We start from the raw sequence: 25,199 nt of genomic DNA, 5'->3' as shown, positions 1-25,199 counted from the left end.
ACGTGTACGCTGTTTGAGTGTGAGAGTCTGCATGCCATGCTGTAATCTTTTTCTGTGTGAGGATCTCCTGTATCATGCTGTATGCTGTATGCTGTTTGTGTGTGAGGGTCTACTGTACCATACACTATTCTCTTTGTGTATGAGGATCTCTTGTACCATGCTGTATGCTGTTTGCAGGTCAGGTTGTCCTGTACCACACTATGGGGCATATTCACAAGCCACTATCGCCACCACGTCACTTTCAGTGACATTGTGGCAGCAATAGGGACCTCGCCTTATTCACGAGGCAGCGTTAAGCCTTTTTTTTAAGTTCAAGAACATTTTTATTAAGAAGAATAAAAGTGTCAATATGCAATACATAATAAAGAACTTACATCGTTGCACAATAAAACCATTACATTCAAATTACATGAATTGAACTAATTCATAAAATTAGAGAAAGCAAAGCAAAATAAATGCACTATGTACATCACTAGAATATAAAAGTACTTGGGAACAATTAGGGGAATTAAGGTGGTTTAAGGACTTCTTGTTGAGATGGCTACAATTGGGAACTTCGTTTGGCACTTGCATCAATGTAGGTTAATAATTTTGACATTAAGTGTGATGTTTTCCCAGATAGATGAGAGACTGCTAAGAAATATATGATTGAAGGCAAAGGAAAATTTGGTACCGAAATTTGAATTACTTTGATTCTAAACTTGAGTCCAAAAGTAAAAGCAAAGGGGCATGAAAGTAACATGTGAAATAAATCTGCTTTTGAGGATGAGCATGTCCAACAAGTATCTGACAAAGTCGAAATCTTTTTACTTAATGCAAGCGGTGTTAATAAAAGCCTGTTGTATATAAAAAATAATGTTTGCGTTGTGTTTGCAGCTCTGGAAGATTTGCGCAATTTAACCCATATGTGTTGCCATAATGATAGTGACCAAGATGTATTGAAATCAGTCTCCCAAGCTTCCTCAATTTTAGACTTCTGTCGAACAGTGTGCTTATCTTGTAAATGTCTATATATGACAGATGCTTTGGGCTTTGTGATTAACAGAGTAGAGAGTTGTGGTAAAGTTTTCGATATGTTAGAGATGACAGGTGCATCTGTAAGTTGAGTGTATATACTCATCACAGCATTACTAAGTAAGTTGTATTTATGGCCGAATGAAACGGGTAGGCCGAATGAGGAACTGAGTGAGGAAAAAGGTATGAAGTCTAATCCTGAAAATAGTTGATGAATCCATAATAGTCTCTTTTGCCTCCAAGTTTTCCAGTAAAGAGGCTTATTTCGAATGAGCACATTCTTATTATGCCATATTGTTGAGTTGAGGAAGGAGTTCTTGTTTGTGTGGGACTATGAGGAAGTTGATTCCAGAAGTTTGGAGGTTAGTTTGATTATAGGGGTTGAAAGGGACTGTGGTTTATGTGAAAAAGATAAATATTCGTGGAACGAGAAAGGGGAAAGAAATTGACGTTCTATTGAGGTCCAAAGAGGGCAGTCATCTGCGAAATCAAGCAACCACAACGAAGCTTGATGGAAAAGGAACGCTATTTGGTATGTCGAAAAGTCTGGAAAATTAACTCCACCTTCCATTTTAGGGCGAATCAATTTTGATAAAGACATTCGGGATTTCTTATTATTCCACAAAAAAGAGGAAAGGATTGAATTAACCCTCTTAAAAAATTTAGTCGGGATGGGAACTGGAATGTTGGAGATAGTGTATGAAACTATAGAAGATAGCATCATCTTTATAGTGTCTAGACGCCCCCACCAAGATAAATAAAGAGGATGCCATTTGGCGGTAAATTCTGATAATTTTTGAATGGATTTATTGATACACAGTGCTACCGTGTCCTTAATGGAAGGGGTGAAGTGTAATCCTAAGTATTTGATGGAGTTAGGGCTCCAAGTGAAATTAGAAGTACTAAAGTCTGATTTAAAGGTGTATTTAGTTAAGGGCAAGATCTCGCACTTATCATTGTTTAATTTATAACCAGAAACAAGTGAGAATGAACCTGTCTCTAAAAAAGCCGGAATTGATTCCTCTGATTTGGACATAAAAAGCAAAATATCATCTGCATAGGCCGCCAATTTAACATAGGAAGTCGAAGTTTGGAAACCATACAAGTTAGGGTTTTGACGTAGCTTAGAAAGAAATGGTTCTAAGGCCAAATTGAAAAGCAAAGGGGAGAGAGGGCATCCTTGTCGGGCTCCTCTACCTAAATCAAATAACGAGGATATAAGGCCATTAGCATAGACCGCAGCTCGTGGGTTAGAATAGAGGAGAGAAATAAAAGATATGAATTTGGGGCCGAAACCATACCACTTAAGGGTATAAAATAAATAATTCCATTCTACTCTGTTGAACGCTTTTTCCACGTCTGGTGCTATTGCTTCAAGGGATTGATTTAAGTGTGAAGACTGATAAAACATTAACAAAGAGTCGTGTGTTATCAGTTAGGAGTATCAGTTAGGATTCTCCCCTTGACAAAGCCAGATTGTTCTTTGCCCAACAAATTCGGCAAATAAGAGTCTAAGCGAAGGGCTAATGTTTTAGAATACATTTTATAATCAATATTGAGCAAAGATATGGGCCTGTAATTTTTGCAGAATCTGGGATCTTTGCCTTCCTTGGGGATGAGACAAATGTGAGCTTCTGAAAAAGAGCCCATGGAATTTTTAAGGGAGCAACAAGATTGTATCAGAGAATGCAACTTGGGAATAGGGAGTTTGGAGAAGTGGAGGTAAAATTCAACAGTGAAACCATCTGGACCTGGTGCCTTATCTTTCTTGAGACATTGGAGAGCTTTCAGAAGTTCATGTTGTGTTGGGTCTAATTCCAAAGAGGACAAGTCAAGAGGGAATCGTTGGGGTTTCTGTATGGTGGAAAAGAAATGTGATAATGAATGGTCTGTGGAATGTGTTTCGGATGTGTACAATGATTTATAAAAAAGACAAAATTCATCCCGTATTTCTGTGTCTTTAAATTTTAAATCGGCGTGTTCATCATATATGGATTCAATATTTTACCTGTTATGTGGATTTTCAAGTAATTAGCCAATATTTTCCCTGCTTTGTTCTTGCCCCCATAACAATTTGTGCTAGTTTTTAATTAATAAAGGGAGGCATTATCTGTGGATTTCTTATTGAATTGCAATTTGGCATCAATAAGAGTGGTTAAGCACTCTTTTGAGTGGGTGGTATAATAAGAGTGTTCTAATCTCTTAATTTCTTGAAGGAAATATTTGGTAATCTTACGTACAATTCTTCGTTTTTTGACAGTAAAACCAATTATGAAATCTCTTGCTGAGGATTTAAAAGCATCCCAAATAGTTGAAAATGATAAGGATTCATCTTGATTAATCGCAAAGTACTCACTGAAGAAGTTAGTAAAAGAATCAGTGAACACTGGATCTAGAAGAAGGGAGTTATTAAAACGCCCTCTTCTAGGAGCATCAATTTTGGGTAATAAGTCAAGGCCAATTGAGACAGGGGCATGGTCAGATAACAAAATGGGACCAGTTTCTGCGTTCATGAGAGACTGTGTGATGTTATGTGAAACAAATATGTCATCAATTCTTGACTGGGTTTGATGAGCAGGAGAATAAAAAGTATATTCTCTAACAGTCGAGTTACATAAACGCCAAGCATCCAGCAGTTTGTGTTGGGTGATGGCGTGGACAAAGGATTTATGGGCCTTATTAGGGATAAACTTGACTTTAGAATTTCTGTCAATAAATGGATCATAGACCTGATTACAGTCACCAGCTAATATAAAATTATCTTCAAAACAGTGAGTAATCTGCTTCGCTAATGCGTGCAAGAAGGACGCATCACCGCCCGAAGGAGCATGAACATTAAGAAAAGATACTAAAACATTATTCAATTACAGTTTTACATTTAGCCATCTACCATCTTCATCTGTGCTTTGCGATATAAGTTTAACTGGAAGTGTTCTATTACACAATATCATAACTCTGTTGCGTTTGCCATCTCCCTGGGAAAAGAAAACTTCTCCCACCCAGCCTTTTTTTAATTTTAAAGATTCAACCCCTGTGAGATGTGTTTCCTGCAAGAATAATATATCCACATTTAATTGGCTAGGTGGGATAAAACTCTTTGTCTTTTGATCGGAGAGTTTAATCCCCTAACATTCCAAGAAATTAGTTTTAAAGGCATGAGAAATCAATTTTAAAAAAAAGCAAAAACGTGAAACAAGAGTCCAATTCAATGAAACTAAGATAGAATGAAAAAGTGGTGAAAATAGAGAAAGCAAGAACCAAACAAAGAGAGATAAAAAGAGCGTATGTTCGGAGCCTGGGATGCAAGATGAGCATAGTGATATGAAGGGAGATAAATATAATAGATGAGAAATGAAAAAATTAAAGAATAGTGAGGTTTAAATATGCAACATTGAAGACAGAAGTAAGATCAAGAATGAGAGAGAAAATAAGAGTGCTAAAGACACCAAGTAAACAGAAGATCAGAGAATGCGATACATGTCGAAAAACAAAAAACATTACAAAACAAATAACGATACCTACACAAAAGGAAACGTAGGACGGGGTAGGTGGAGCCACATGGAGCAGACGGACGTCTAGGGATGGATCAACTCAACCGGGGGAGAACCACACCATAACTAGGATGTAACTGTGAAGCGAAGCGAAACATACTTAACATTAATTTGGAGGTGACCAGGGAGGCGGCCAGCAGAGTTAGGGGAAGCGGAGCGGCAGAGCATTTCAGTAGAGCGTGCTTTTGCTCTTGGTTTGGACTGGTGTGGAGTCCTCCGCCTGGCTGCACCACCGACTGCTGGGACTGAACTGCCCCAAACCACGCATTAAGCACAGGACTGGACTAGGAGAAAACTTCCCAGGCCTCACCCTCTCCCAGATTTCAAACCTGCATTAACAATAAACAGTAGAAGTCCGGAAGAAAGAAGATGCCTACCCGATCTTTGGAGCACGAAGTACCTGTCCATTCGTGCCACTTTGGGGAGCGTCCAGCAGTCCCCTGGACTGCTCCTACCAATTCCAGCAACCACCACCATCCAGAAGGCGGAAGCTGTACATCAAGGACTGGTTCCACTATGCAAATGACTACTACTAAATTTGTCAGGGTCCGGAACGAGTGATCCATCAGGAGGGGACTACATGACCCAGAAGGCCCTGCACTCGCGAGAGGAATCGCGCATTCAGCGCATCATCCAGCGCGTCATCCAGCGCTTAAATTACAGAGGGACATCCCGCGGCGCATGACGCGCGCGGGCTCGCCCGGGCCAAGGGTGGGCCCGTCCTTGGCCGTCAGTGGCCGGAGGAGGCTGGGTTGGGCTCCCCCCTTGAGCAGTGACGACTGGGAAGTATTCTTCAAGACTGGACTGGTAGCGTGAGTACTGTGTTTACAACCCCACAGAATGTCTAAACAGAAAGGGAGTAGTGTAACATCGAAACAAAAGGGGGCTGCCAAACAATCACTCCTGACATACCTCACAGGGGCCATGGGCGAAATTGAAGAACAGATTCACATGGTGGAAGAGACATTAACTAATGGGGGTGGAGACCTAATTGCCGTGGAGAAAGGGAATACCATCGGCCCAAAAGCTACACAAAAGGAGGGCATTCGCAGGAACTTGCATAATGGTTGTATAATGCCCGCGGACGACTTAATAACTCTTGGCGATCATAGCGGGATGGGTGAGGATTCATACCCCCCTCAAAGCGTAGTAACACATCTATATGCTCGGAGAGCCACCAGTCAACTGAAACAGTCAATCAAGTTTTGGGTATCGGACATATTGATAAGGGAGGAAAAAAGAGGATAAATGTAAAGAAAAAAACGGTTTATAAATCTAATGTGCCAAAATTGAACCATAATGTGGGTAATAACTCTATCACGGTGATATTGGAGGGTCAGAAAAGGATAATGGAAACCCTACAGAATATCATAGCCACCCTTCAAACACATCTTATAGACGCTATGGGAGCATTATCTGACAGATTGGCGGCTATAGAAACCAGTACAGGAGGGCCCATAAGAATAAGTGCAGAGGCGTTACATAAGAATGTAGGGAGTCTCCAAGATCGCATTATAAATACTCCTGTAAATTTAACGAGTACAGTTGGTGTGCCTAGAGATTCTAACAATATTTTTCCAGCTCAAGGCATGGGTGGAGAGGGAGAGCAAGGCAAGAGTGCTAAGGGACAATAGATACCTACTGATAGTAACACAGACATATGCAGGACCCGAGAACGCTTTATGAGAGGGCAGTTCTGCCTTGATTTACCTCCGGCAGCCGACCCTTATGTGGTCATACTAGCAAATGTCCCAGAGTTGGTCCATCCTAACCAGGAAACATGGAGGGAGCTACATAATTAATCGTTGCACTGGCTGGGTAATCGGATCGGCCTGTGCGACCCTTTATTTAAGCATTTTAAAATGGCCAGACGTGTTCCATGGGTTGGGAAGGGCAGAAAAGAACTTAAGGGGGATTGCATAGTTTTGACTTTTAGTGACCTCAGATTGATAAGGGAGATCCTGTATAGGGCGGGGACAAATCGCCAGGTTTATTCAGAGATTGTTATATTACCTCTAGGATCCTTTTATCCATTAGTTAAGACAGGATCAAATAGTGCATTGAGCACTATTGACAATGCCCCCTCTGGGAGGAGAGCAACCAGTGACCCTTGTGAAGTACAACCAACAACTATAAACTGGTCACATCCCAATCGTTATGAACTTTTGTCACGGTTGGATGATCAGGACTGACAGTTCGATAACCAGGAGAGTAAGAAAACCCATGTAAATTGTGTGATCTATAGAGAGTTGGAGCCTGACGGCTACCAGGGATTCGAACTCTGGTAACACCCAGGATACTAAAGGGATATCACTGGCGATTGATAGGAGCCAGCTTGATGAGGTTGATACTGATCACAATCTAGGTACTATCGATAATATAGTTAACACCTGTCAGTTAACAACATCTCAAAAAGAATTATATAAGGAAAAGTGAGGCAGATGGAGGAAGTAAGCTCTTGTAACATTTTGAGCTGGAATATTGCAGGCTTAGAATCTAAAGTACATGATCCATATTGGATACTTTTCGTTGAAAAGTATGACATAATATGTTTACAAGAAACATGGCTGGAGAGGGAAATCCATATTCAGGGTTTTAGCACATTTCATACCCCAGCAATTGTTACTAACTTTGGTCATAATAAGGGGGGCTTGTGTACCTATATCTCAGTTGAGGTTGGGGCATCTAATGCTAAGATAAGGCACTCAACTGAGTTCTTTCAGATCTTGACCCTGAGGCTAATGCGGAATAAGGAGGTGGTCTTAGTGAACTTTTATAATAATGTCCCAACAGATCGCAAAGAGACCATCTTTAGGGAATTAAGTAATATCTTAAAAAATATAGACGATACCATGAGAGGTGATATGCCCCTACTATGGGTAGGGGATTTTAATTGCTCCCTTTGCGTGCACAGTGAACGGGGCATTTGTGGCCTAGGGGAAGATAAAGAGGATAACTCGTCGCATTTCACGCTTAATAAACAAGCATTTGCAATGCAATAGGTCTCGCATTTACGCGAGTTTGAGCTATTGACATAGCAAATGACAGTGCCTTTTATTTTTTTTTTCGTTTTTAAAACATAAATAAAAGGCATTGTAATTTGCAATGTCAATAGCTCAAACTCGCATAAATGCGAGACCTATTGCATTGCAAATGCTTGTTTTGTAAATGAGGCCACGTGAGTTTATACTAAATATAAATATGTGTGGAAACCACGTGACATCGAGGTGACCGGCGTGAACATGTGATTTTCAACAGAACAAACATTTTACATTTGACCTTTTTCAAAATCTGCAGCTAAAAACGCATAATAACGTTGCCACAGCGAAGCGCTCGGCGCTTTCAACGAGGTGCCTCTAAACACTTTAAATCTATGAATTTTATGAATAATGGAACCAACGGGACTCAGGCACTCAACCTTAGAAGGATAAAGGGCTGGGCTGGGCTGGCCCGGCCAAGACGGGACGAAAAGGCTCGACAGGCAGTCTCTATGCTAGCCACTGCAGCCACTGCCCAGGTCAGGGAGCTGTCTCGTTGGAATATTAACGAAAATTTCAATTTACGGAAAATTCCACAAATGGCTAGCAGGGAGAGGAAAAAACGGAATTAACTCAAGAAATATAGATCGAAAAAGAAAAGAAAATGTTGACAGGGACGAACGTGCCCGAAGGACTGCCTGATGCCGGGAGCGGACAGGCACAAGATCACACGGGTTAACGTGTTTGCGATCCTGCGAAGGAGGCCTCAAATATCGAGACACACGTGCCCATGTATACATATATGAATATTGTTATTCACATGTTACTCCATCCAATTGTCGTGCCGCAGTCACGTCGCGCGTGGCTGCCCTGTGAATGCCTTTCTGTGCGCGCGCATCCCCGGTTGATAATATTGAAAATACTAATGACCGCGAATGTAGCGCACAACTCGAAACGAAGGGGCTCTTGGCGCTTAGCAAACGGCTTTAAAGAAAGCGTAAAGCGCAAGTTTATAATTATTTATATCAATGCTCACTCATGGCATGGAAGGGGGTTCACAAAGGTCACCATTTGCCATACAAATCACCATTTATCGCGATTCATTCCTGAGCACAACTTGGCAAAACAGACGATAACTGAGCATTCGAGTAGTATAAACAAAGTATGGGGACAGTTTTGTTTTAAAATGTTTTATTTCCGTCTGTACCTTGTAAGCGAGCGCTGTACACGTAGAGCCCCCCTTGCCCCCCCCCCCCAACCCCACCCCTCCCAGCCCTATCGCAGCTGAAAAAAACACACAATTCCGGTAGAATGAGTGTGAACGCTTGTGCACCAATATGAATATTTCACTATTGAACCGTGTGGAATGAATGCCAAAGCCGGGTCCGCGGACCCGTCTGTTCACAGCACACAAGGGTGGGGGCAGGCGGGGCCAGGCGCGTGCACACTACAGCAGGGGGGGTCGGGGAGGGGGGTCGGCTTTAAGAGCTGCATTTCAAGAGATTCACAAAGAGTTGGAGCAATTGTTAGGAAACAAGGAAGAAGATATAAACTAGGAAAAGAGCAACATACAGGAAAGACGAACTGTAGAGAAGCTATAGTGAGAAAAGGTAGACAGTGAAAACAGAGAGGTAATGTGCACTTGCGTTGACATGCTGGTATAAGGATTTGTAAAAGCGGGGATCTAGGGAACCAGAGCCAATGGTGGGATCGGGTAGATGGGTGCGCAGTGTGTTTTCTTTTCTAGGGAGAGGCTTCCAGGTCTTTAGCAGCTGTCTGGTCTCATCTGAAAGGGAAACAAGAAGGGCTGGGCGAGAAGGGAGGGGGGAATGCCAGCAACAGAGGAGCCCGCGAAAGTGAAAGTGATCGTGATTACGATCGCTACGGAGGAAAGACACATGGCGCTGCGCGCGTGCACGTTCACGTGCACTGTAGCTTTAGGCCACGGCAGCACTTTGAAAAGCCTAGATATAAAATGTCTCTTCGAGCCTTTGGCTCGCGAGACCTAAAAAGGGAAGATGTTCAATGATATTTTATTTCAATTTGACCTAGGTTTTGCCAATGAGCTATGTTTTAATTCTACACCCTTCAGTGCAACATTTAATGGGAGAGGTTGTACCTCCACGATTGACTTTGTTGTCCTCTCCAAGCTATATGCATCAAGTATACTGGAGTCTACTACGGAGGAAATCTTTATGAGTGACCACCACCCAATTTCCCTAAAGCTGTCTGCTCAGAGTAACTGTATAAAGAGCAAGAGCCAGCCACATTATGACCATGGGGTGTGTTTGGCGACCAAAAATGGTTATTCCCTAAAATGGGAGAGAGTAGAACCTGAAGCATTTCTGCATAGTTTAATTATCAAAACTCAGGCTGAATGGAATATTTGTCTTACACAGGGGAGTGCTGCTATAGATGTTTATACTGCTTTCTTAAAGATATCAGAGGAAGCCTACAGACTCCTCAGGAGGGAAAATAATTGTGGGAGACTGAAAGCAAAGGGCTGGTTTGGATTGCTCTAGAGCTCATACCCATCTTAAAAGGATCCTGCATATAGTACCTAAATGTAAGGATGACATAAAAAAGGCGAGGATCGCTTATCACCTAGCCCAGAAAAAGCGCAAAAGCCAGCTAAAGAAAGAAGCCTGGGAAAATCTACATCAGGCTAGTCTAAGGAGGGACAATATTAGCTTTTGGAAGGCTGTAAATGCTCCTTTCTATCAAGATAGAGAGGTAGATATCATAGACGTGGCCATTACGGGTGAAAGGTGGGTGGAATTCTTCGGGGACTTCTATAAATCCACAGGAGCTGTTTTGGATAGCCGAGTTGCGGATGCGCAGGATGTTTTCCCCCTGGGTTTGAACTTTACTCTGGAGGAGGTCATAAGGGCAATTAGGGAGAGTGCGGCAGGGAAGGCACCAGGCCCGGACGGGGTACCGGCGGATGTCCACAGATCCAATATTGACCTGTGGGCTTCATTGCTAACGATGGTTCTAAATAGTAGTTCCACCCTTAAACTTATTCCTACGTGGTCAGATGCGATAGTGGTACCCATTTTTAAGAAGGGTAATAGGAACAAGCCTAGTTGCTATCGGCCTATTTCACTTCTCGACGCCTTACTGAAAATTGCGGGGAGAATTATTCTCAACAGACTTCAAACCTGGGCGAGTGAGGCAGGTTTTTTAACAAACTTACAATATGGTTTTCGTTCAGGCATGGGAACTATGGCAAAGGGACTGAACCTAGCCTTGATTATAGACAAATACACTAAAGCGAAGAGGGGGAAACTTTTTCTTACCTTTGTGGACCTGAGTTCAGCCTTTGATGGAGTTGACCATGGCATGTTGTGGAATACCTTAGAAGATCTTAAGGTGGACAGGGTTTTAATACTGTTCATAAAGGAAATGTGCAGGAATGCGGGGGCGAGGGTGCGTTATGGGAAGATGGGGGAGTGCTCGGCAAAATTTCCAATTGAAAAGGGTGTCAGATAGGGATGTATATTGGCCCCTTTTCTTTTTACACTTTATATTAATAGCCTGGGACAATACCTCATCAGAGACCAAAATGATTATCCGACAATTGGGGGCACCCCGTCCCTGTTTTACTCTATGCCGATGACGCGGTGATTATGTCAAGGACCCAATTAGGCCTCCAAAGAGCGGCAAATAGTTTTGTTACTTATATGAAAGAGAGGGGTCTAAGAGTAAACATAACTAAGACATACACCATGGACTGTGGTAAAAGTAGAGGTACGACATGCAACATCTTTACTGATAATAGAAAGGTAGAAAATACCGGTACCTTCTGTTATTTAGGTATTACCTTCGATAAAAAGGGAACATGGAAATCAGCTATCAAGGCCAGAAAATTGAATTTTAGTAGAGCCCTGGGGGCAGTCATGAGTTTTGCTAAAAAAATAGGAGGTAGACCTGTTCCAGAACTCTTCAAGGTTTATAAGGCCAAATGTGTTTCCACGGGGTTGTATGGGGCCGGTTTATGGGGCATCGAAGAACCAGACATTATAGAAATCTGTGAAAATGGTTTTATCCCTATCTTTTGAGAAGTTCCTATTTCTACTGCCACCTACAATTGCCATCAGGAATTGGGACTCTCTTATATATCGGATACCATCAAGATAGCCCCGCTACTATTGTGGCATAAGGTGTGGGCCACAGATGAGACAGGATTTAACAGAGACGTAATCTTGGACTGTCTCAAATTGGAAAGAGCTAAAGACATGGCGTGGCTTAACTACATAAAAATGATAACTAACGCCATTGGGCATCCTGCTTATTTTACAGACCCTAGCAGCCTGGTGGATATCTCGAGGAAAGATTTAAAAACACACTGCATGAAATACCTTGAAGATCAAAGATGGTCCAAAGAGAGTGTAAAACATTCTGTTATGGCGAATCATTTGATTTTGAGCCGCCTGGGTCTTCAACAATATTTGTTGTCAGTTCAAGATAGCTACAGCCGTATGCTTTTGGCCCGTTTCCGACTTGGCTCCTTTTATAGAATGGTTTGATTTCCGGTGACAAATGTTTGGTCCCCTCAAGCATCTGTATGCCCTGTGATGATGTGTCATTACAATCAACATTGCACTGCACTTTATTTTGTAAATATTTTTCTATACCCAGGCAGCGGTATCTTAGACCGATTCTTAAAAGTTGGAATATTAGATATTGCAGGGTAGCATTTTTGAGATTACAGATGTTGGAAACACCGGCAACGATCCTGGCTGTTAAAACTTATTTAAAGGCGATTATTAGGTCCCGGGCTACAATGTAACTTTTGTAATTTTTATCATGTTTTAATATTCTTTTTATAACTCTTTTAGCTGGTATTTTTAAAGAGAGATCATGGTAAATCACCTAAGAATATTGTGATGAAGTGTTTTTTTCTATAGTAATATATTTTTGTACTTGAATATTGATTATATGTCATGTATATACTTATATGATTTCCTTGTGATGAAATCGAATAAAGTAATTTTGATTGATTTGATTGATGAAAAAACAATACACCAGGAAATATAAAGACTAAGTAACATGAACTAAAGACCTTCAAAAATGGCAATAAGCTATAATGCTAATGAGGAAAAGTTAACAACGAACATATAAGACTGACATCTTAAAATACGCTTTCAAAGGAATGATTAAATCTAGATATATGGTACAGGAAAGTCATGTAACGTGTGAAGAGGAGGATCCTGAAGAATCCATATGAACTGTAGTATGCGCATTGATGAAGCTTTGCAAATGAACAGGATCTTCATATGTTGTTGTTTTGTTATTGCAGGTGACCTTAAAGAGACACGGGTGGAATAAACCATATCTGGCTCCCATGGAACGAAGGTCAGGTCTCAAGTTAAGAAAAGCTTTGCGTCTGGCTGCTGTAACCTTGGAATAATCTTGCGCAAATAATAAAGTGGATCCAGACCAAGAAATCCGTTGAATAGCTTTAGCAGCTGCCAGAACTTTGAGTAAGTCTGTATACTCTAGAAAATAGAGGATGACTCCTCTTGGTCGTTGTGAAGATGAAGTGTTAGTTGAAATTCGGCCTAGCCTATGGGCACGTTGTATGTTTAGTGCAGTGTCCTCTGGCAAGTGAAGAATTTTGGGGAGGAATGAGTTAAAAAATACAAGAGGATCTGTACCTTTGGCCCCTTCCGCCAAGCCATAAATACGCAGGTTATTTCTTCTGTTGCGATTTTCAAGGTCCTCAACTTGCTTTTGAAGTGTTGAGACCTGAGAATGCAGAAAGGTAACAGTTTGGGTGGTGTCATCAAAGGAGGAGCCGTGTTGTTCTACTACTGTAAGTCTTGTATCCAGTTGAGACCAATTGTCCGAAAGAGCTTGTAATATAGAGTTGGTTTCCTCCACAAAAGGTCTGAGGGCTCTTATTTCTTGTAGTAGTAACTCCATTGAGACTGGAGAAGCCGGTGTAGGTGGCGAGGGGGGGTCCTTTTTTAGGCGGTTCACGTTGGATTTTCCTGGTATCGCTTGCATAGGTTCCATTATTGAGTCAGTGTTCTCTGTGGTAGGTAATCCAGTATCCTCCAGTTTGGAAAATTCTGAGAAGAGCGTAGAATTTTTAATGAAGGAGCATTGTGGTTTAGGAGCGTTATGAAGGGATCCTTTCATTCTTCCCATGTACTTTGTAGTATGCAATGCAGATTTATCAAATGTTGTTTACAGGATTGGGAGGTAAATGGGTAAATTCAGTCTGAAAGAGACTTCACCTGCATGAAGTTGTGCGAGCTTGGTGAAAAATACGACACGCTATATGGCGTAAATCAGTAACTGCCTTGAATTGTCGAGAATCAATATAATTCCTGTTGCACTAAAAACATGTAAATTGCTCGATAAGCTGTGCCCCTTCACTTGGTTCACTCCATTGGAATTTATGCGTGAGAGAGGGAATTGGAGGGTGTTAGGTAATCCCCTATTCAGATAATTATGCAGGAGGTATAAAACATAGAGAGACCTTGCATAGTCCAGATATGTGGTGGAGCATTCATCAATTTTAGCTTGTAAGAAAAACAACAAAAGAAAAAAGAAGCATGCTCCTACTCAAAATGGCGGTCACAGTCTCATTGCCGCCGTATTTTTAAATTAGGCAGTTGTGGCATGACAAAATCCCATTAAAAGGGAGTTCTGAGAGTGTCATTTGCCAGGGAAGCTAGTACATTCGTGGCAGAAAAATGAAGAGAAAAAAACAAAGACATTCTCCTTCATGTATGTGGGGAAAAAACGCGCGTCTCAGAATTCAAAATGGCGGCAGCGTACCGCGATTATGCTGCGAGATGCTTTACCTCTCATTATGTCCTTGTTGCGCTATAAAAAGCTTCAGGCGCTGTCCTCTGTTAGCGTTCGCATTTTCCGATAGGCATTCCTGCGTGCAACTTTGCGCTGCGGGCCCTTTGAGCGCGATTCCGCCGCACCGGGACAGGAGCCTCACAGAGACGCCGCCATACTCGTTGGGCGCCTAGCCACGCCCCCCCAGCGTTAAGCCATTTACCGTGGCTTAACACTGCCTTGTGAATAGGCCTTCTTTCACGCTGTGTTTAGCGTGAAAGGGGTGTGCAGTGGGTGTTGTAGTGGGCGTTCCACCGCAACACCCATTGATATTTACGCTGCCCCCTATTCACAAGGGCAGCGTAAATAGTAGCTAACGCCAAACTTAAGACCAGGAAAACCCTTGTCTTAAGTTGGCGATACGAGGAGAAATGCTTTATTTCCCCTCGTTTTTGCTGCATTTTCCACGTGTACTGCCTTGTGCAGCACACATGGAAAATGCAAAATGCCATGGTTTGTATATGTACAGAAAGGTGTCCCTTCCTGTACATAAATAAACCTTTTTTTTTAAATGCCGTTTTGTAATTTACATTTGTGCTGCATGAAGCAGCACACATGTAAGTTACAAACTGGTATTTTAGGTTTGTTTATGTGCAGGAAGGGACACCTTCCTTTACATAAACAAACCTCCCTGCTTGCAGACACCCTTGCACTCTGGTGCAAGCATTCCTGCATTGGCGCTAAGTTGTGAAACTTAGTGCCAGCGCAGGGGGAAAAGCAAGGCTGCACCATGTCCTTGTGAATATGGTGCAGCCTTGCTTTTCCGAAGTGGCGGAGAGAGGCGTTAAGCCAAGAAGGCTAACACCTCTCTCCGCCACTTCCTTCTGAATATCCCCCTATATTGTTTGTGTGTGTGGTTGCCCTGTGCCATGCTGTATGCTGTTTGTGTGTTCGGGCCTACTGTACCATACACTATTCTCTTTGTGTATGAATGTCTCTTGTACCATTCTGTTTGCTGTTAGAATGTCAGGTTGTCCTGTACCACACTATGTTTGCGTGTGAGGTTGCCCTGTATGGTTATGGATGCTGTTTGTGTGCGAGGGTCTACTGACCCATACAATATTCTCTTTATATATGAAGGTCTCTTGTACCATGCTGTGTGCTGTTTGTGTGTGAGGTTCTACTGTATCACCCTGTCCAGTAACATTCTGTGTGCTGTTTCTGATTGTGGATGTTCTGTACCATGCTGTTTATGTGTGATGGCCTTATATATAATGCTGTACACTGTTTGTGTGTGAGGGTTTGCTGCCATCTTTGTTCTGTGTGAGGATCTCTTGTACTACGCTGTATGCTGTTTGCCTGTGGGGTTGTCCTGTACCATACTGTGTGCTATTTGTGTATGTGGTTGTCCTGTACCATGCGGTATGGTGTTTGTGTGAGGTTGTCCTGTAATGTGCTGTATGCTATTTGTCTGTGAGGGTCTCCTATATCATGCGGTATGCTATTTGTGAGTGAGGGTCTACTGTGCCATACGCTATTCTCTTTGTGTATGAGTGTGTCTCATACCACGTTGTGTGCTGTTTGTTTGTGAGGGTCTGCTCTATCACCCTGCCCTATAACACGCTGTATGCTGTTTCTGAGTGCACATGTTCTGTACCATGCTGTATGCTGTTTGTCTGTGAGGGTCTCCTATATCATAATGCATGCTCTTTTTTGTGAGAGTTTGCTGTAATGTGTTGCATGCTTTTTGTCTGGTAGTGTCTCCTATATCATGCTGCATGCTGTTTGCATGTGAGGATTTGCTGTATCGTGATGCATGCTTTTTGTGTGTGAGACTGCATTCTTTGTCCAGATGTGCAGAGTGAGTAAACGCCTCATTGGCTAGACCCCAAGTCTCTGTTGAAACAACTAAAGTCTATCATTTTCTGGTTTAAAGTGCTTTTGAGCAGAGTTTGACCTGTGAAAGGTTTGTAGACACTGAGAGGGGCCTCTCAAATGTGACATAGCCTGATATGCGATTGACAAGTCTCAGAAACACTGCCACATCTCGGGTCCAAGATGTGTTCGATGATCTCGGGATGCCCTGAGACTGACTATCTTATTGTTTGATCATTTTACTCAGCCATCGGCCAGCAGAAAAGTTCTTGTGAATCCACTCTAAATTGGCACATCAAAAGAGAATATTGTAACAGTCCTCCCTGTATGTCATTTCCCAGAATGTTATGGGGAGCCCCCACTCTTACTTCCATGCTGTAGGTACCCCTTTCTCTGTCTCAGTCAGAGAAATCCTATCAATAAATGCCCTTGGTCTTCTGTCCTAATGGGCATCATTTAAGTATTCAACATGGCACAGGAACCTGCATCCATGGCAGATAATCAGGATATCCGCATGAAAGGGGTTTAATTCAGAGTATTAATAAGTTCTTCTCCTAAAATCTTGGTTTGATGGATCCTCTGGACTAGCATTAGTCACGTATATTTAAGATATTTGATAATATGCTTCTGACAGTTGAACATGCATATTAAATATTGTCTTTCTGGTTAAAGAACAGCTAGCAATACAACATATTTTATTCTATGCATTGAGAAAGGTTCAGCTCATGCATCAGTGGCCCCTATATTGTGGGAATACCTTTATAGAGCTGTAACCCAAAACGCTGAGAAAGCCTTTAACAACAACAGAAGCAATAATGACCATTGCACTAAAAAAAAGGTGAATTTGCTCCATTTGCAATTTTTTTCAAAAGAATGTAAGTGTTGATACGAAGACTAACGACACACAATCTAATTGTTGATTGAAAGAAAGGCTAGCCACTGGAGAAAGCATTCAATTTAAGCTCTTTTCACTAAGATAGCCTCTTAAGGATGGATAGTTGATAATGAACATAATTTTTTAGGGCGAGCCTGAACAACGCATGTGCTGCTCTGCGAGGCTGTATTGGAGTATGGACTTGAAGCCCTGCCCACTCTCTCCCCATATTTGTCATTGGCTTGTGTCATTGTCCTTCGTAAATGCTGACTTCTGATTCATTAATAGGCTTGTTAGTCCCTCCGTAGTACCGTCTTGTCTTCATTTGTAACCTCCCATGACGACTGGTCCTTTTACTTCGGTACATGTCTTTAAGCATTATTTTCTTTAACGAGTTTCTCCTATTGCATGCACCACATGCTTTTCTGCAACCTTCAGTGTGCCATGCGCACTTTCACTTTTCAAGCAGCCCGGGACAATGGCGGCCGCTTCTTTGAAATGCAATAGGTCTCGCATTTGCAAGAGTTTGAGCTTTTGGCATTGTAAATGACAATGCCTTTTATATATGTGTTAATTATCAAAACAGATAAATAAAAGGCATTGTCATTTACAATGGCAATAGCTTAAACTCTTGCAAATGCTAGACCTATTGCATTGCAAATGCTTGTTTCACTTTAGAGATTGCTGTGCCGGAAAGGTCTGAATTAGGTGCACTTCTACTTAGGTGAGTGACAGATACATTTTATGGTAAGAAATAATTATTTACCATTCAAGGATATATTTGCTGATGCGCAAACCTAGTATGGCAGCTGGTGAAGTGAAGAATGTGTTTATTGTTAAAGCTTCCCCTCAGTATGATAGGACAAGTGGTCCTTTTGGAGATGATGGCTCTAGTACAACTGCTTTATTAGTTTCAGAATATGTCTCTCTATGTACCTAAAAGTACGTACACTTCTCCACAGAGGTAGATAAATAACAGGGTATCTGATAGATTTAAGGGTCAGAATGCCATTCTAGATTCTCAAACTGCTCTGAGAGAGAGAAGTGTATTTGTTACATGGCAGCCCAGCTGCAGTGGAAGGCAAGGGGAGGGCATACAGAGAGGGAACTATTAGACAGTAGCTTTATCTCAAAGAGTATGAGAGAACACCTTCGGTAGAGAAGGAGAGTGACTGGGTAGGTCAGGATAGCATGGAAAAGTGCTGAAGTTGAATTTTGAGTTGGGGCATGTGTCTTGCCACATGGTCTCCATGTGGACGAGTGAATGTTTTCAGAAGCCGGCAGAGAATATAAACGTGGTCCTCTGAAGGTAGGGAGGAATTGACCACACAGGGTAGTTAGATTTAAGGGTGCCAAGGTTATTGAAGAGCATATTATCCCCTCAGGCAATTTAATCGCAAAATAGACAAAGCGGACAAAGACATGCAACTCTATTCAAATCACTCCACACTTACACAGACTAGCTGGTGTTATGTAAAAGAAGAGTTCCTGTGCAAAATGTTATCTGCAACATGTTAAGTCCAGAGTAGGCGAAACATGGATGCCAGGCCTAGACAGAAATAATGGCTAGGAATTGGAAGAGACTGCAAACAGGTGAAGCCAGTCTTTAGGAATGTCGCATGTGAATCATGCAATTATACTGTGTGTGCAGGGGAGACCTCACCCTATTTATACTGCATAATATTTTAAAACTTCAGCTGATGTTTGCCTATCCAGTGGAGTAGCAGTGTACAAAACATTAAATAAAGTGAACAAAGTTTTATAAACTCTCAAAATACTGGCTTTCATTTAGTTTTTTGAGTTTCCTATTTTTTCTTTGCCTATTTTTTATTATTGGGTGAGTCTGTCTGTTAGTCAAAACAGTATAAAACTGCCTCTTTATATAGTGGACCAAAATGCGGTACACTGTGTAAAGAGTTCAGGCAACCCTTATTGGTTTACAGAGGCAAAAATGATAGCACTATATGCTCTCATTTGTGGTAGTGTGGGCAGACAGTTTAGGCTTATCAGAGGGTAGTGCTAAGCATTTGTTGTACTCACAGAGGCAATATATGAGATAAATCTAAGACCAATTTAGAAAAAAGAACTCATATTTTTATATAAAGTTGATACAAAGAACTTCGTTATCAAGTAAGTACTTTTTTAAATATAAATTTTGGTATGTAAGTAAATAGTTCACTTAAATGCGTCTTTATACAGCAATGCTTCTTTATAGGAGAAAAGGCATATGTTTCACACAGTTATTTTCAATCCGTTTCTGGGGGTCTCCTTCTGGATTTAGGATTGTAGGGGGCCAAGGTCCAAAGTACTGGTAGCAGTTACTCGTTACCTGCCCAGGGGAGTCTGGGTGCAGAGGTGCTGGTCGGGTTGGTAGCTGTGCGGTTGAAAGAAGGGGTGCCACCTAGAAACAGGCTACAAAGGGGGACTTGGAGACAAGTCCCGGAGCTCACAACAGGGGGCTTGGATCACAGGGGAACTGGGGATCGGTCTGGGTGCAGTAGGAGCCCGGATTGGACTCTGACGGGCACTCTTTGCTGTTAGGGGTCTGGTACCCTGGATATTGGTCCTGTGCGGCTCCGGTTGGTCCTGGTGTCCTCTCACTTAGTGGAGTGACAGATCTGACCCTCCGGAGTACAGTCTTCTTCCTAGGAGGCTGCTGCATTAGGCTGGCCAGGGAGTGGCAGCTCAGTAAACCATTTTCGGAGCCTGTAGACTGCAGGAGAGTAGCTCCTCTACTCCAAGGGAGCTTTCTGGCAATTTGTGAGGGGCTGGCAGTCTCCCAGGGTTCTTGGAAGCTGGTCAGCTGCAGGACGAGTTGCTGGTAATAGCTGTCGAGACTGGTGCAGGCAGGCGGGGTTTGGCGGCAAAAGCCCGCAGCAGTGTTTAGTTCTCACTTTTCTCATGGCTCTTCTTTGTCCTCTCTTCTTGATCCGTCAAATCTTAGTTCCTGGTGTCAGGTGTGCCACATAAATACACAATTTAGGGGCATTAAGAAGAGTGACAGGTAGTAGCCAAAGGGCTACTAAACTTAGGGCTACTAACTGTTAGGGTGTCTACACCCTAATGTCCAGGGTTATGCCCACTTCCTGTGGGAAGTGGGCAGAACCCTGACCCTGAGAGACTAATTCCGCCAAAACTAAGATAGCGCAATTCTAAAAGTCATGTTCACATCAGGTAGCCCACCTTAGAGGTGGTACTAGCCTGTGAGGGGAACATGCCTCATGACTAGCTAATCTTCCTGCCTTTCCTGTTGTCTGGGAAAGCCTTGGGTTGCATATCAAAGGTGGCAGAGGCCTTTGAAGACCTATGCCTTGATGTGCTGATTATTTAACTATCCTGCTTGGAGGAGGTGACACACCTTCGGCCAGAGCAGGCACTGTTTCTGCCGTAAGAGAGTGTGGGTTCTCACCTGAAGAGGGTCAGAAACCTGTCTGTGGTGGCAGGCTTGTCTATACCAGTTGAGAGTGCTGCAAGGAGGATATGTAGAAAGAGAAATCAGTGATGGAAAGCCTGGATAGGCACAGTGGGCACAAATCTGAATGGAAGCAGTAATGATAGAAAGGTGAGCTCACATGAGGATGTGCTTAATGTACCTAGCACTGACATGAAACGTTCTCAAGGACTGGATGCTGCAAAGGTCTGTTGGGTCCACTTCTTGATTGCCCGGGGAAAGGGAGACTCCTCCTAGAAGCCATGGTGCCACCCTGCACAGAATAGTATACACGAATGATCTCCTTAAGAGGGTCTCAGAAAGAAAGAAAAACTCATAAAAAGAATGAAAAATATTCATTGGCAATGTTATAGCTCTTTATTAAAGAAGAGGGCTTGAATTAAAGAAATAAGTTGGGCGCCTAGCCACGCCCCCCCAGCGTTAAGCCATTTACCGTGGCTTAACACTGCCTTGTGAATAGGCCTTCTTTCACGCTGTGTTTAGCGTGAAAGGGGTGTGCAGTGGGTGTTGTGGTGGGCGTTCCACCGCAACACCCATTGATATTTACGCTGCCCCCTATTCACAAGGGCAGCGTAAATAGTAGCTAACGCCAAACTTAAGACCAGGAAAACCCTTGTCTTAAGTTGGCGATACGAGGAGAAATGCTTTATTTCCCCTCGTTTTTGCTGCTTTTTCCATGTGTGCTGCCTTGTGCAGCACACATGGAAAATGCAAAATGCCATGGTTTGTATATGTACAGAAAGGTGTCCCTTCCTGTACATAAACAAACCTTTTTTTTTAAATGCCGTTTTGTAACTTACATGTGTGCTGCATGAAGCAGCACACATGTAAGTTACAAACTGGTATTTTAGGTTTGTTTATATGCAGGAAGGGACACCTTCCTTTACATAAACAAATCTCCCTGCTTGCAGACACCCTTGCACTCTGGTGCAAGCATTCCTGCGTTGGCGCTAAGTTGTGAAACTTAGTGTCATCGCAGGGGGAAAAGCAAGTCTGCACCATGTCCTTGTGAATATGGTGCAGCCTTGCTTTTCCGAAGTAGCGGAGAGAGGCGTTAAGCCAAGAAGGCTAACACCTCTCTCCGCCACTTCCTTCTGAATATCCCCCTATATTGTTTGTGTGTGAGGTTGCCCTGTGCCATGCTGTATGCTGTTTGTGTGTTCGGGTCTACTGTACTATACACTATTCTCTTTGTGTATGAATGTCTCTTGTACCATTCTGTTTGCTGTTAGAGTGTCAGGTTGTCCTGTACCACACTATGTTGTTTGCGTGTGAGGTTGCCCTGTATGGTTATGGATGCTGTTTGTGTGCGAGGGTCTACTGACCCATACAATATTCTCTTTATGTATGAAGGTCTCTTGTACCATGCTGTGTGCTGTTTGTGTGTGAGGTTCTACTGTATCACCCTGTCCTGTAACATTCTGTGTGCTGTTTCTGATTGTGGATGTTCTGTACCATGCTGTTTATGTGTGATGGCCTCTTATATCATGCTGTACACTGTTTGTGTGTGAGGGTTTGTTGCCATCTTTGTTCTGTGTGAGGATCTCTTGTACTACGCTGTATGCTGTTTGCCTGTGGGGTTGTCCTGTACCATACTGTGTGCTATTTGTGTATGTGGTTGTCCTGTACCATGCGGTATGGTGTTTGTGTGAGGTTGTCCTGTAATGTGCTGTATGCTATTTGTCTGTGAGGGTCTCCTATATCATGTGGTATGCTATTTGTGAGTGAGTGTCTACTGTGCCATATGCTATTCTCTTTGTGTATGAGTGTGTCTCATACCACCTTGTGTGCTGTTTGTGTGTGAGGGTCTGTTCTATCACACTGCCCTATAACACGCTGTATGCTGTTTCTGAGTGCACATGTTCTGTACCATACTGTATGCTGTTTGTCTTTGAGGGTCTCCTATATCATAATGCATGCTCTTTTTTGTGAGGGTTTGCAGTAACGTGTTGCATGCTTTTTGTCTGGTAGTGTCTCCTATATCATGCTGCATGATGTTTGCATGTGAGGATTTGCTGTGTCGTGTTGCATGCTCTTTGTGTGTGAGACTGCATTCTTTGTCCAGATGTGCAGAGTGAGTAAACGCCTCATTGGCTAGACCCCAAGTCTCTGTTGAAACAACTAAAGTCTATCATTTTCTGGTTTAAAGTGCTTTTGAGCAGAGTTTGACCTGTGAAAGGTTTGTAGACACTGAGAGGGGCCTCTCAAATGTGACATAGCCTGATATGCGATTGACAAGTCTCAGAAACACTGCCACATCTCGGGTCCAAGATGTGTTCGATGATCTCGGGATGCCCTCAGACTGACTATCTTATTATTTGATCATTTTACTCAGCCATCTGCCAGCAGAAAAGTTCTTGTGAATCCACTCTAAATTGGCACATCAACAGAGAATATTGTAACAGTCCTCCCTTTATGTCATTTCCCAGAATGTTATGGGGGATCCCCCACTCTTACTTCCATGCTGTAGATACCCCTTTCACTGTCTCAGTCAGAGAAATCCTATCAATAAATGCCCTTGGTCTTCCGTCCTAATGGGCATCATTTAAGTATCATGGCACAGGAACCTGCATCCATGGCAGATAATTAAGATATCCGCATGAAAGGGGTTTAATTCAGAGTATTAATTAGTTCTTGTCCTAAAATCTTGGTTTGATGGATCCTCTGGACTAGCATTAGTCACGTATATTTAAGATATTTGATAATATGCTTCTGACAGTTGAACATGCATATTAAATATTGTCTTTCTGGTTAAAGAACAGCTAGCAATACAACATATTTTATTCTATGCATTGAGAAAGGTTCAGCTCATGCATCAGTGGCCCCTATATTGTGGGAATACCTTTATAGAGCTGTAACCCAAAACGCTGAGAAAGCCTTTAACAACAACAGAAGCAATAATGACCATTGCACTGAAAAAAAGGTGAATTTGCTCCATTTGCAAATTTTTTCAAAAGCATGTAAGTGTTGATACGAAGACTAAAGATACACAATCTAATTGTTGATTGAGAGAAAGGCTAGCCACTGGAGAAAGCATTCAATTTAAGCTCTTTTCACTAAGATAGCCTCTTATAGATGGATAGTTGATAATGAACATAAATTTTTAGGGCGAGCCTAAACAACGCATGTGCTGCTCTGCGAGGCTGTATTGGAGTATGGACTTGAAGCCCTGCCCACTCTCTCCCCATATTTGTCATTGGCTTGTGTCATTGTCCTTCGTAAATGCTGACTTCTGATTCATTAATAGGCTTGTTAGTCCCTCCGTAGTACCGCCTTGTCTTCATTTGTAACCTCCCATGACGACTGGTCCTTTTACTTCGGTACATGTCTTTAAGCATTATTTTCTTTAACGAGTTTCTCCTATTGCATGCACGACATGCTTTTCTGCAACATTCAGTGTGCCATGCGCACTTTCACTTTCCAAGCAGCCCGGGACAATGGCGGCCGCTTCTTTGAAATGCAATAGGTCTCGCATTTACAAGAGTTTGAGCTTTTGGCATTGTAAATGACAATGCCTTTTATATATGTGTTAATTATCAAAACAGATAAATAAAAGGCATTGTCATTTACAATGGCAATAGCTTAAACTCTTGCAAATGCTAGACCTATTGCATTGCAAATGCTTGTTTCACTTTAGAAATTGCTGTGCCGGAAAGGTCTGAATTAGGTGCACTTCTACTTAGGTGAGTGACAGATACATTTTATGGTAAGAAATAATTATTTACCATTCAAGGATATATTTGCTGATGCGCAAACCTAGTATGGCAGCTGGTGAAGTGAAGAATGTGTTTATAGTTAAAGCTTCCCCTCAGTATGATAGGACAAGTGGTCCTTTTGGAGATGATGGCTCTAGTAGAACTGCTTTATTAGTTTCAGAATATGTCTCTCTATGTACCTAAAAGTATGTACACTTCTCCACAGAGGTAGATAAATAACAGGGTATCTGATAGATTTAAGGGTCAGAATGCCATTAAAGATTCTCAAACTGCTCTGAGAGAGAGAAGTGTATTTGTTACATGGCAGCCCAGCTGCAGTGGAAGGCAAGGGGAGGGCATACAGAGAGAGAACTATTAGACAGTAGCTTTATCTCAAAGAGTATGAGAGAACGCCTTCGGTAGGGAAGGAGAGTGACTGGGTAGGTCAGGATAGCATGGAAAAGTGCTGAAGTTGAATTTTGAGTTGGGGCATGTGTCTTGCCACATGGTCTCCATGTGGACGAGGGAATGTTTTCAGAAGCCGGCAAAGAATATAAACGTGGTCCTCTGAAGGTAGGGAGGAATTGACCACACAGGGTAGTTAGATTTAAGGGTGCCAAGGTTATTGAAGAGCATATTATCCCCTCAGGCAATTTAATCGCAATATAGACAAAGCGGACAAAGACATGCGACTCTATTCAAATCACTCCACACTTACACAGACTAGCTGGTGTTATGTAAAAGAAGAGTTCCTGTGCAAAATGTTTACTGCAACATGTTAAGTCCAGAGTAGGCGAAACATAGATGCCAGGCCTAGACAGAAATAATGGCTAGGAATTGGAAGAGAATGCAAACAGGTGAAGCCAGTCTTTAGGAATGTCGCATGTGAATCATGCAATTATACTGTTTGTGCAGGGGAGACCTCACCCTATTTATACTGTATAATATTTGAAAACTTCA

At 42.3% G+C, this 25,199-nt stretch overlaps 1 long non-coding RNA gene across 1 annotated transcript in view; it reads left to right on the top strand.

Moving 5' to 3' along the window:
• LOC146860331 (uncharacterized) overlaps window positions 1-25,199 on the top strand; it is a 229,028-nt gene that overhangs the window by 111,747 nt on the left and 92,082 nt on the right. The window contains exon 2 of the long non-coding RNA XR_014979138.1: window positions 12,846-13,029. This is a non-coding gene — a long non-coding RNA (uncharacterized LOC146860331). The remainder of the gene's footprint in view (window positions 1-12,845; window positions 13,030-25,199) is intronic.

Source organism: Triturus cristatus, chromosome 3_1 (genome assembly GCF_964204655.1).
Source record: "Triturus cristatus chromosome 3_1, aTriCri1.1, whole genome shotgun sequence".
Classification (NCBI taxonomy): Eukaryota; Metazoa; Chordata; class Amphibia; order Caudata; family Salamandridae; genus Triturus; species Triturus cristatus.
Note: the sequence above shows the minus strand (reverse complement) of the source record. Positions and strands in the feature narration are given on the sequence as shown.